This window comes from Eriocheir sinensis, chromosome 15 (genome assembly GCF_024679095.1).
Source record: "Eriocheir sinensis breed Jianghai 21 chromosome 15, ASM2467909v1, whole genome shotgun sequence".
NCBI lineage: Eukaryota > Metazoa > Arthropoda > Malacostraca > Decapoda > Varunidae > Eriocheir > Eriocheir sinensis.
In genome coordinates, this window is record NC_066523.1 from 2,582,034 (window position 1) to 2,592,033 (window position 10,000).

General features: G+C 41.6%; 1 protein-coding gene across 1 annotated transcript in view; it reads right to left on the reverse strand.

The window, feature by feature from the left end:
* Positions 1-1,444: 1,444 nt before the first annotated feature.
* The window catches only part of LOC126998771 (protein tramtrack, alpha isoform-like), a 159,567-nt gene continuing 151,011 nt past the window's right edge, over positions 1,445-10,000 (reverse strand). Inside the window, exon 8 of the mRNA XM_050860801.1 lies at positions 1,445-10,000. This exon is cut by the window's right edge and continues 3,313 nt beyond it. The gene's annotated coding sequence lies outside the window, so the exon portion shown is untranslated.

Consider the following 10,000-nt stretch of genomic DNA (forward strand, 5'->3'; position numbering starts at 1 on the left):
ACCGTTTTCGTTAATGTTTTCCTGTATTACTCTTTTAAAATTTTAGCTCTATTAAGTATCGTCCTTTTACCATGTTCATTTCCTCTCCGCTCCGTCGCTATGGCAGTGAATGGCCGCCACCCGCTTACGTAAAAGGCCTGTTCGTTGTAAGAGACCTCATTATATTTTTCCGTAAGAGGATCCGTTCGGTATTTTCCAGGCATTCAAACTATCGAGGTTTCTTTAGTAGTTTCCCCTCCTGGCTTGGTTGTTGCCCCTTAGAGAAAACGTTTTCGTAAGGGTGACTCAAAAATACTTCTCTCCCACATTGAATAATCTTTTCTTCGTTCTCAGTATCTTTAGAATGACAAAGGCCCGAGATAAGGCAACCATGGACCATACCCGGGCACCTCATTGGCCGGCTGGTTAAGGAGTGGCTTCCCCATCTCTGGTCGTGAGTTCGATCCCCGACGCCGGCAAAACCCTTTCCTGGTCTGGATTAATTTCTCGTGTGCTTCGTGACACGCAGAGGCCGTGGGAAGGAATTGTGTGAAGTAATTTGGGCAATGTAGGAAGCGGTCGTGTGTGACTAGAATAATGTTATGCGGACTATGGCGGAAGGACTTAAGGAGAAAAATCTATAGGAGAGGAACAGTTTGGATATGAATGGAAGAGAACGTGTAAGATTTTGCTAAGAGGAGGAAAGATCTATAGAGGCATTGACCCCACAAAGAAGCCGGAAAAGATGTATAGATGAATAAAAGGAGGCAAATCGTTTTGACCGTCCTGGCGCGTTCTGGAAAATATGACAGGGTAAGCGGACTCGCCTTCACCGCTGTTATGAAAGAGCCGCTCAGAAGGGTGACACTCGAGGCGGTGTGTGTGTGTGTGTGTAGTAGTAGTAGTAGTAGTAGTAATAGTAGTGGTAGTAGTAGTAGTAGTAGTAGTAGTAGTAGTACGTACCTACTGACCAATTCAGAACAACTTACCAATGATGCACTCCAATGACAAATGTGCCTCGGTCGTGTCTATATTTTATCTTTCATTTCCTTTATATTGACAATGTTTTGGAGTTGTATCTGATCCGTCTGTTTCTGTGTAATTGTCTGTGTACTTTGCTGTCTGTCTTTCGGCCGGTGTCTATTTTTTTCCTATGCATGTTTGTCTGTGTTTCTGTGTGTCTTTCTCTTTGTATCTGTATAACTTTGTGTGTATTTACCTGTATTTGTCTGTCTCAATGTGTGTATGTATCTGTCTTTGCTTATTTATCTGTTTCTCTGTCTTCATATGTCTGTCTTTGTATTTGTATAACTTGTGTGTGTATTTGCCTGTGTTTTTCTGTCTCTCTGCGTCTGTATCTGTGTCTGTCTGTGTATCCCTCGTCTGCTCGTCAGTAGCCATCTCACCCTCTCCATCACCGAGGCAGGACACAACAAACACCCGAGGCATGCCATTATTTCCATGATTTTATTTATTATTGAGTATTCGTCACATAGAGGAGAATAGAAAAATCTGACTTGGCGAGACACCCTAAATATAATGTTGACCTCCTGATCCCGGGCCGAGGCGCGGGGCAGGGCGGGGCAGGGGGGGCAAGGGGGGTGGGAAGGAGGGGGAGAGGATTTGGAGAATACAGGGGGAAGAAAGATAAAGGGGGAAGGATGAGAGAGAGAGAGAGAGAGAGAGAGAGAGAGAGAGAGAGAGAGAGAGAGAGAGAGAGAGAGAGAGGCTGATCATGATGTAACAAATCAGTAATACCTTCGATAAATACACAAACACGTATATAATTTTTTCGACTAATTAAAAAATAACAAAACATGTATAAAAGGTAAAAGATAAAAGGCAAAACCAGAATATTTAGGAATATATTAATGTTTTACTTTGAGTGAGGTAGCATACGAGAGACAGAGAAAGAGACAGACAGAGACAGAGAGAGACAGAGAGAGACAGAGAGAGAGAGAGAGAGAGAGAGAGAGAGAGAGAGAGAGAGAGAGAGAGAGAGAGAGAGAGCGCTAATATTGACGTTTGATTCCTGGAAGGATTCAAAGACTAGAATAAAAATAATCCAATAAATAAAGAAAGAAATAATTACCTATAAACAAATATATAAAGAGCAGTAAAGCACCCGATACAAATTTTTTTCGTTGAACAGATTGATAGACAGACAGACAGACGTAAAAAGATAGATAGATGGATAGACAGCTGCCTATCATTACGTAATCAACATATCCCAAGCAGTGAATCAATGAAATAACAATACAGCATAGACCTTCAATGATAATAGCAATAATAATAATAATAATAATAATAATAATAATAATAATAATAATAATGATAACAACAACAGCAACAACAACACACGTTTTAACAATGATAGAATGATAATATTAAGAAGCTAAAGAACAAGCATAATGTATACTATAACGAATAAAGATAATCATAATAATAAACAAATCAATCTATTACTCATACACGATAAACAACAACAACAACAATAATAATAATAAATATACACACACACGCACGTACACATACAAAAAAAAAGGTAATGTAATACTAACCATCATCATCATCATCATCATCATCATTATTATTATTATTACTATTATTATTACTGCTTAGTGTTAGACCCGGCCGCCAGAGAGCAGCACCGGGCCCCTACCTCCCTCCCCCCTCCCGTCCTATATGCCCCCCCTGCAAGCCCCCCCTCCCCCCCTGTCTCTCTCCAGGTAACACTTGAGGGGGGCGAAGAAATGACGGCACACGAAAGAACAAATTGACGAACGAACAAACACAAGCACGCCACGTGGAGCCCCTCACACACACACACACACACACACACACACACACACACACACACACACACACACACGCCTGGCCCCACATACACACACAGGTACATCCTTCATTGTTACGTAACGCGATAGATTAGTTTTTTATTATTTTATTTTTCTTTCCTACCCCATGCGCTCAGGACACCAAGCGGAGGGAGAAAGTGATAAGAGTCCAAGAAAGGAGATAGAGAGAAATACAATGCAACTATAAGTGAGGCCAGTAGTAGTAGTAGTAGTAGTAGTAGAAGTCAGTAGGATAGGGATAGTGTATTAGATGAATTATTACTTGATTGCCATATGAGAAGTTATTGTTGTTGTTGTTGTTTTGGGCCGCGGCGATCTAGTCGCTCACATGAGCCTTGGTGTCGTCCTGTGAGGGCTTTACAGGTGCGTCAGCTGCCCCGTCTTTCTGAGGAAGGCGCAGGTGAGGCGGATGACAGATTCGAAGCTTCGGGTTTACAGTATCGAATAATTGTTGATTCCTCTTATTATCCGGTATATCTCATGTGCGTTATATAAACTACTGTTAATACTTGTTTTTTCCCGCATGATATTCATAAAAATCCATTGAAACAACTACGGATGTAGATTTCATGATGTATACTTTTTTATCGGTAAGTTGGCGAGCTGCGGCAACCCTAGTGTCCAGCATCACGGCATGCGCGAAGGACGTCGCGTGGTGGTGATGGTGTAACAATGAAAGATTTCGCTTCCCTCTTGACATATACCGCCTTGGAGAGCATCAGGGCACAATTAAGAAGAAGTGTGATGATTGAGTACGCCGAGAAGCCACTGGGAGCGGTTGAAGTATGTGGAAATGACTGTAGATAACGAGTGACGGGGAGTGAAGACGCGGGCGATTTGGCGATTTGGCGGGTGAGTATTTTTGGCAGGAAGCGATTTTTGGCTGAAGGTAATGTTTGTGTCCTGTAGCTCATTGATGTGTTTTGTATCATTGTCATAGTGGGAGATACATATAGAGTAACTGAACGGTCTCCTTCAGTTATTACTTGCGGTTTTCATTGAGTAGTGTTCACTGCGTTTTTTGCTCCAGTCACGGGTATTACACATTGTCATTGCTGAGATTATAAAAGCTAACTGAGCGGTCTCCTTCTGTCACTACTTACGGTTCTCATAATATTATTTGCAGAGTGCATAGCGACTTGTCTTATCCAGTCGCGGGTATCACACATTTCAGAGCACTCGGATGAGGCTAATGGTTGTTATTTCTTCATTTTTTGCTCATTTAACCTCCCCGGCCTTGACTGCTAGTTAGATTGTGGCTTGCCGTTAGTTCCTTAGTATTCGATCAGGACTGATAAATTTCTTATATTATAAAAGCTTGAGCGATCCATTTTTCTTTCAGCCAATGAGGAGCCGCGTTATAGTAAGTAGTTGCACCAATCAATGGCTGGATACTGTTCCTTAGAGGGCCAATCAGAGGCACGCTTTCATAGGCTCGTTTCAAGGCGCCTCGATTTGAATATTTAGTGTCCCCGTAGTCTCAGAGCTCGACCTCATCTGTCGCTTCTACAGGAGTGACCCAGCAAAGTAGGTGAGTGTTAGATGCTTATTTATGTTGATGTTTATTGAGTTATGTTTAGTTGATTAAGATTAGGGTTGGTCGAGGAGTAATGTGAGCTCCCTGTCTGTTTTGATGTGGTCATGTTTGGTTGCAGGATAAGAGAGGGTCGACGGGGGACAAAGCTCTCCCTCCGTTAGATTATGAGGGTAAGTTTAGTCAGAGGAAAGGGGTTCGACTGGTTATGTTATATTTGGTTAGATTTAGATAAGGGGGGTGGGTTGAGCTGGGATATAAGGTTTGAATATGAGGACGGGTCGAGGGGGTCAAGTCCTCCCTCCGTTAGAATATGATGTTAGGTTTGGTTTGTCAGGGATCGATGGGTTATGTTAGATTTGGTTTGATTAAGAAAAGAAGGGGGGGTGGGGTCCAGGGGTACGTTAGGTTCGGTTGTTGTTAATTTCAAGAAATACTTTTGATGCGCTTCGTGATGCGTCATTGTCAATATGGCGGTCGAGGTAGCGACGGCTCACCTCAGCGGCGGGAAAGTACCTTATTTTATGGTCGTTTGAGGTTTAAGTGCTTGTTTTCTCCTCGTTTCTGTATATTTAGGTGGCCTTTCTGAGTTTAGCAATGCACTGACCATTAATGTATGTGCAAAATATGGTGCTTTTTGTTGTGGATATATTTGATGTTTACCTTGACATAGATATTCTGTGGTTCTTAGATAAATTCTCTCTGGGCTTTCAGTGCTGTTTTCCGGCGCATGATCCTGCGTCAACTGGGAATAGAAATGGACAGTTAGTGTTTCAGGAAGAGACCACTCAGTAAAGCCATATTCTCCCCATTTCTGTGTATTGAACGTGGTTTTCACGGGTCGGTATCAATACTGCAACATTTCGTAAGCATATTAGTGTGGACGCGAAAATGACAGCTTATGGGGCGAGGAAGGTGACTCGAAAAATGGTCGTGGTGATAGACTAACCGCTATCGAGAACATGAGGGCGAGTGATGGAAAGGAATAACCTGCCATGTGAGTGCAATGAGTATGATGAGGGGTTGAGGCGGATGACAAGGTTTTGGGAGAGTATGAGGATAGTGAGGAGGATGAGAGTAATGCAGATGAGTTAATAAGAAAACCCTACTGCCAAAGATGTATGAGGAAGAGGAGACTAGAAAAAGATTGAAACTGAGAATATAACCCCAAGAAGAGAGAGTTGTTGTGAGCATAATGAAGCCAGGAAAAAGACATAAAGGCTACATTAAAATAGAAAACAGATATAGGGAAGAAAGGATACGAGATGTGGCACTAGGAAGAGAGACCACCAAAGAGAGGAGACATAGGTTGAGGTGCCTTTGCTTTGAGGTGCCGAGAAAACATGAGGTATGAACAGCGGGCAGGTGGAAGGGAGTCGAGGTGAGGGGAGGTGGGGTGCAGACTTGAGGTGACGGCGCAGGAGTCAGGCGCTCTTGTGTGTGTGGCGTTAGTGTGTATAGTGGCGTGCATGTCCGTGTCTGAGTGTCCGTTCGCGTTCTTAGACACATGACGTAACGAACAGTACTTAGATAAACACAAACACACGACGTAGCTATCACCACACACACTTCCCGTTTACTTATGCCCACTTGCTATGCCTGTCCACCTCCTGCTCCATCTCACCTCACCTCACGCCACATCGCTTCCACTCCACCTCCTCCTCCTTCTCCTCCCACACTTAACAGTACAGTAACGCCGGTCACACCAGCAGAGTAGTAACGCCTATAACAAACACGCATCTTACGTAATTAAGAAGATTTTGATTTGACAGAAAGGAAAAAAATATGTAAAAGTAGATGATGCGAAAAAAAAGTGATGGTAGGAATGCTTTTAACTTGACAGAGTGAGTGACTGAGCTCCCTGATTTGAGATTTAATTAAACCCTTTCTCATCATGACGTGACAGGATTATTATTATCATTATTTATAGAACGGTAATTAAAGCTTCGTCTGATTGTTAGTTAGTATTAACCGTATAATTATTACTATGCTATTGTGTCTGGTGTATGATCCTGCACTCGATAGAGACGGATTTAATTAATGTGATGGGAGTATCTTTTCCGCTCTTTTCATCTTCATCTTTCATTTGCGTTCATTATTTTTTGACATTGAGAACTCGGTGTGTGTGCAGCAGGGAAGGAACGAGTTGTATACAGGTTTACACAAGTTTCGCCAACAACTTAGATGATGATAAAAAAAAGACAATTACAAACGATTATAAAATACGGTACAAAGGTTTTCTTCTTCTGATGTTTTGTAGAATGTTTGATGTCGGCATGTCCGGTGATGTATGTATGTCTGTGTGTAGAGAAGTGTTTTAACAGCGGTGTATGTCGCGAGAATGCATACGTCTCTATAATCTACTAGCACATACACGAACACAGTAACATATAGACTTAGTACGAACACCCACCCGTTCACGTAATAAATTAACATAGCTATGGCGGATTGAAAAAAAAAGTAAATTACGGGAACAATTAATATACATGGCGGATTGAAAATAAAGAATAAATAACGAGAGCAATCAATATATACTCTCATACACTTGAAAACAAAACAAAAATAATACAAGAAATATAAGAAAAGGACTAGAATGTACACAATCACACTTGAGGCATAGCAAAAAGTAGAAAAGTTAAATATAATAATAATAATAGTAGTAATGATAATAATAATAATCACAATGCCACGAACAATGATAATAACATTCTCTATAATTATAAGTGCTATCTCCAACCTGATGATTTACACATACAAGTCAAGTCTATAGAAACTCATTTGTACCAAGCGTAATAATGGAGAATGTATAAGTATGGCAACAACGTGGGGAGGGACGCGGGACGACATCAGGAACACGACGTGGCGAGGAGGCAGAGGCGGGACAACACGGGAACACGACATGGCTAGGAGGCAGGGACACGCGATTCATTGGGCCGTATTACTAAACATTTCGTCGCCCAAGTTCACATATTTGACAAGGCTTTCGTAGGAGTTTTGGGGCATTTCAAGAAGTAGTTTTATGACCCTGGTGATAGTTTGATCCTTCCTCTGTACCATGAACCTAAAGAAACACTCATTAAAACCCGATTGATCCCCTCTTGACCTTTAGAAATAGTTGTTGTGAGAAGCGAACGTGTTTTATAATACCGACCATTATCTTTTAGAGCAAGAAGTTCCACGTTAGGTTCCAGTCATGTTCAAGGTCTTTTAAAACTGATATAACTCCGTACTAAAAGACTTAACAGTGTAACAGAGGGAGATGCAAAGTTTGGGTCCAACAAGAGTCAAATTCTTTTAAGACGAGCATAATTCCGCTCAAGAAGGGTAAGCAATGTAATGAAGGGGAGATATAATGTCCAAAGAGAATAAAATAATCATCATTCCACCTCGAACACACGGGTTTGAAGTGGTATATCAAGAGTCCACTTTACTCTAATTCAAGTACATCATTTACTTGGCATTATACGAACCTATTAGTGACGGAATATTAACCTGAAGTCACTCGATCGTGGCCTGTTATATGTAATGAGACTTATTTTTATGGGACTTCTTTTAAACTGGGAAAAAGAGGATGGAGAAATAACGGAAATCTTGCCTCCTTGCCATTCGTGTTGTCGGTGGGGTGTACGAGGGGGTGAGTGTGTTGTGTGGGGTTGTGTTGCGGTGTTCTGAGGTGTCGTGGCGGTGAGGGCTGAGTGTGAGGAGGAGTTCAAAGGAGCAACATAAAGTATGGAGGGGTTTATCTGTATCTGTCTTTCTGTGTAGCTCGTAAAGGTTTATCATGTTCTTTTTCGAGCATGTTAGGTGACAGGGCCTCTAAAGTATGACCTGTTTATCATTTGTTTACTACACTTATGACCATGGAGGAAGGGCTACAGTGCCCGTCCAGTAGTCTAATTTGAGGTATTTTAAACTAATGACTTTACTTTGGCTAGGTAGTGTTTTCTTTGGTTTACTTTAGGGAATACTGAGTCGGAACGGGGAATAGTGTATGAAAGTCTGCACCCTGCCTGTCTAGAGGCTACACAACACGTGCTACTATACGTGAAGTTAAGCTACACGTTGCTGCAGACAGTACATGTTCTACTTCTACTCCCACGGTGCAGTGTAATCCCGGTTGGAGTTGAAAGTTGAGCAACTGGTTCACAGCTCGGCAGTGACTTAGTATACTGCTACAGGTGTAGGGTGAAGCTTTTGTGGAATCGATTTGCTTTACCCGCTTTTTGTTACGACTTGGTAGCTTTGGATACTATCTCGACATCTTTATATCGATGTTTTATCATATACGGGTTTATCTTTGGTCACGGGTTCAAATTGATAAGGGTAGAGCTCAAATGCAATAGGTTTTCAGCTATTCACACTATTATAACTTTAATAAGAGCGGTGGATCTGCTCAGCTTACGTAAAACTAACTATAATGTAGCTATGTTGAGTTTGCACATTTTGTTGAACACACTTCCGAGGTTACGTGCATTAGGTTTGTAACATCGTGACATTTCGTGACTAATGAAAAGCACGCGTGCCTCCCTATGTGCCCTCTTCCTAATACAGTAAACTGACCACTTTGGCGACTCTTGCGAAGGGGCAGAGAGGGAATGTGGGTACGAGAAGGGGCATGAGGGAAGCGAGAGAAAACGGGAGTAAGTGTGTGTATTGCATTGACTGATTGTTTAGTAGTGCGGGCCTTAACAGTGCTTGAGGTAGTAGTACAGCAGGGGAGGTAATAGCAGTACTGAGAAGTGGGGGGAGGTAGTGTAAGGAGAAGTGCTCGTAGTGGTAATTGTTGTAGTTATAATAGTAGTAGGGAAAACTAACTCCGTCCTCGGGTGTGTGTGTGTGTGTGTGTGTGTGTGTGTGTGTGTGTGTGTGTGTGTGTGTGTTGAGGTGTCAGCATCAGCTTAATCAACTAATGAGGAGAAAGAACTTTGCGTTGGATTGTATGTAACTCTCGTCGTCATAATATTACGTCGTACTAATAATATACATATCATATAAAAAACTATTCTTATTCGAAGCTAGAAAACAAATCATCAATACCAAACAACGGAATTTGAACATTGGTAGTAGTAGTTCTTATTAGTTATACCTTTGAACTGAGGGCTTGCTTGGTACACGCTTAGCATCACCTAGAATAATAATAATGAGTATCGACCATAACGTACTACATACACTCTGCAATAATAATAATAATCGTTTGTCTTTAGAGTTATGGAAAAAAGGGAGAATTAATTTACGGCGTCTTTGGTATATTTGAATCGCTATCACTCGCCAGCCGCGGAGGGCGTTCATCACAGACAGACACACGCCGCCCACCGCCACTTACCATTAACCATAGTAATTACAGGATTAGGAGTAGTAGTAGTAGTTCTATCGTTAGCGTTAGTATTATTTATATATATTTTAACCTTTCAAAGTTAGTCGTGAAGCCAAAAAGTTGTTGAAAAGGTATAATCATAATGTTTGAGAGCTATTATTATTATTATTATTATTAGTATCGTTAATATAAATGGAGCAAAAAACCTATGTGTATATATGTATACTCGCGAGAATACAAAACGTTAATGAGAATTCGTTGATGTACAAACTGCACCCGAGGCTTGGCCGAGCCCGGGGACGAGAAGGAGAACCA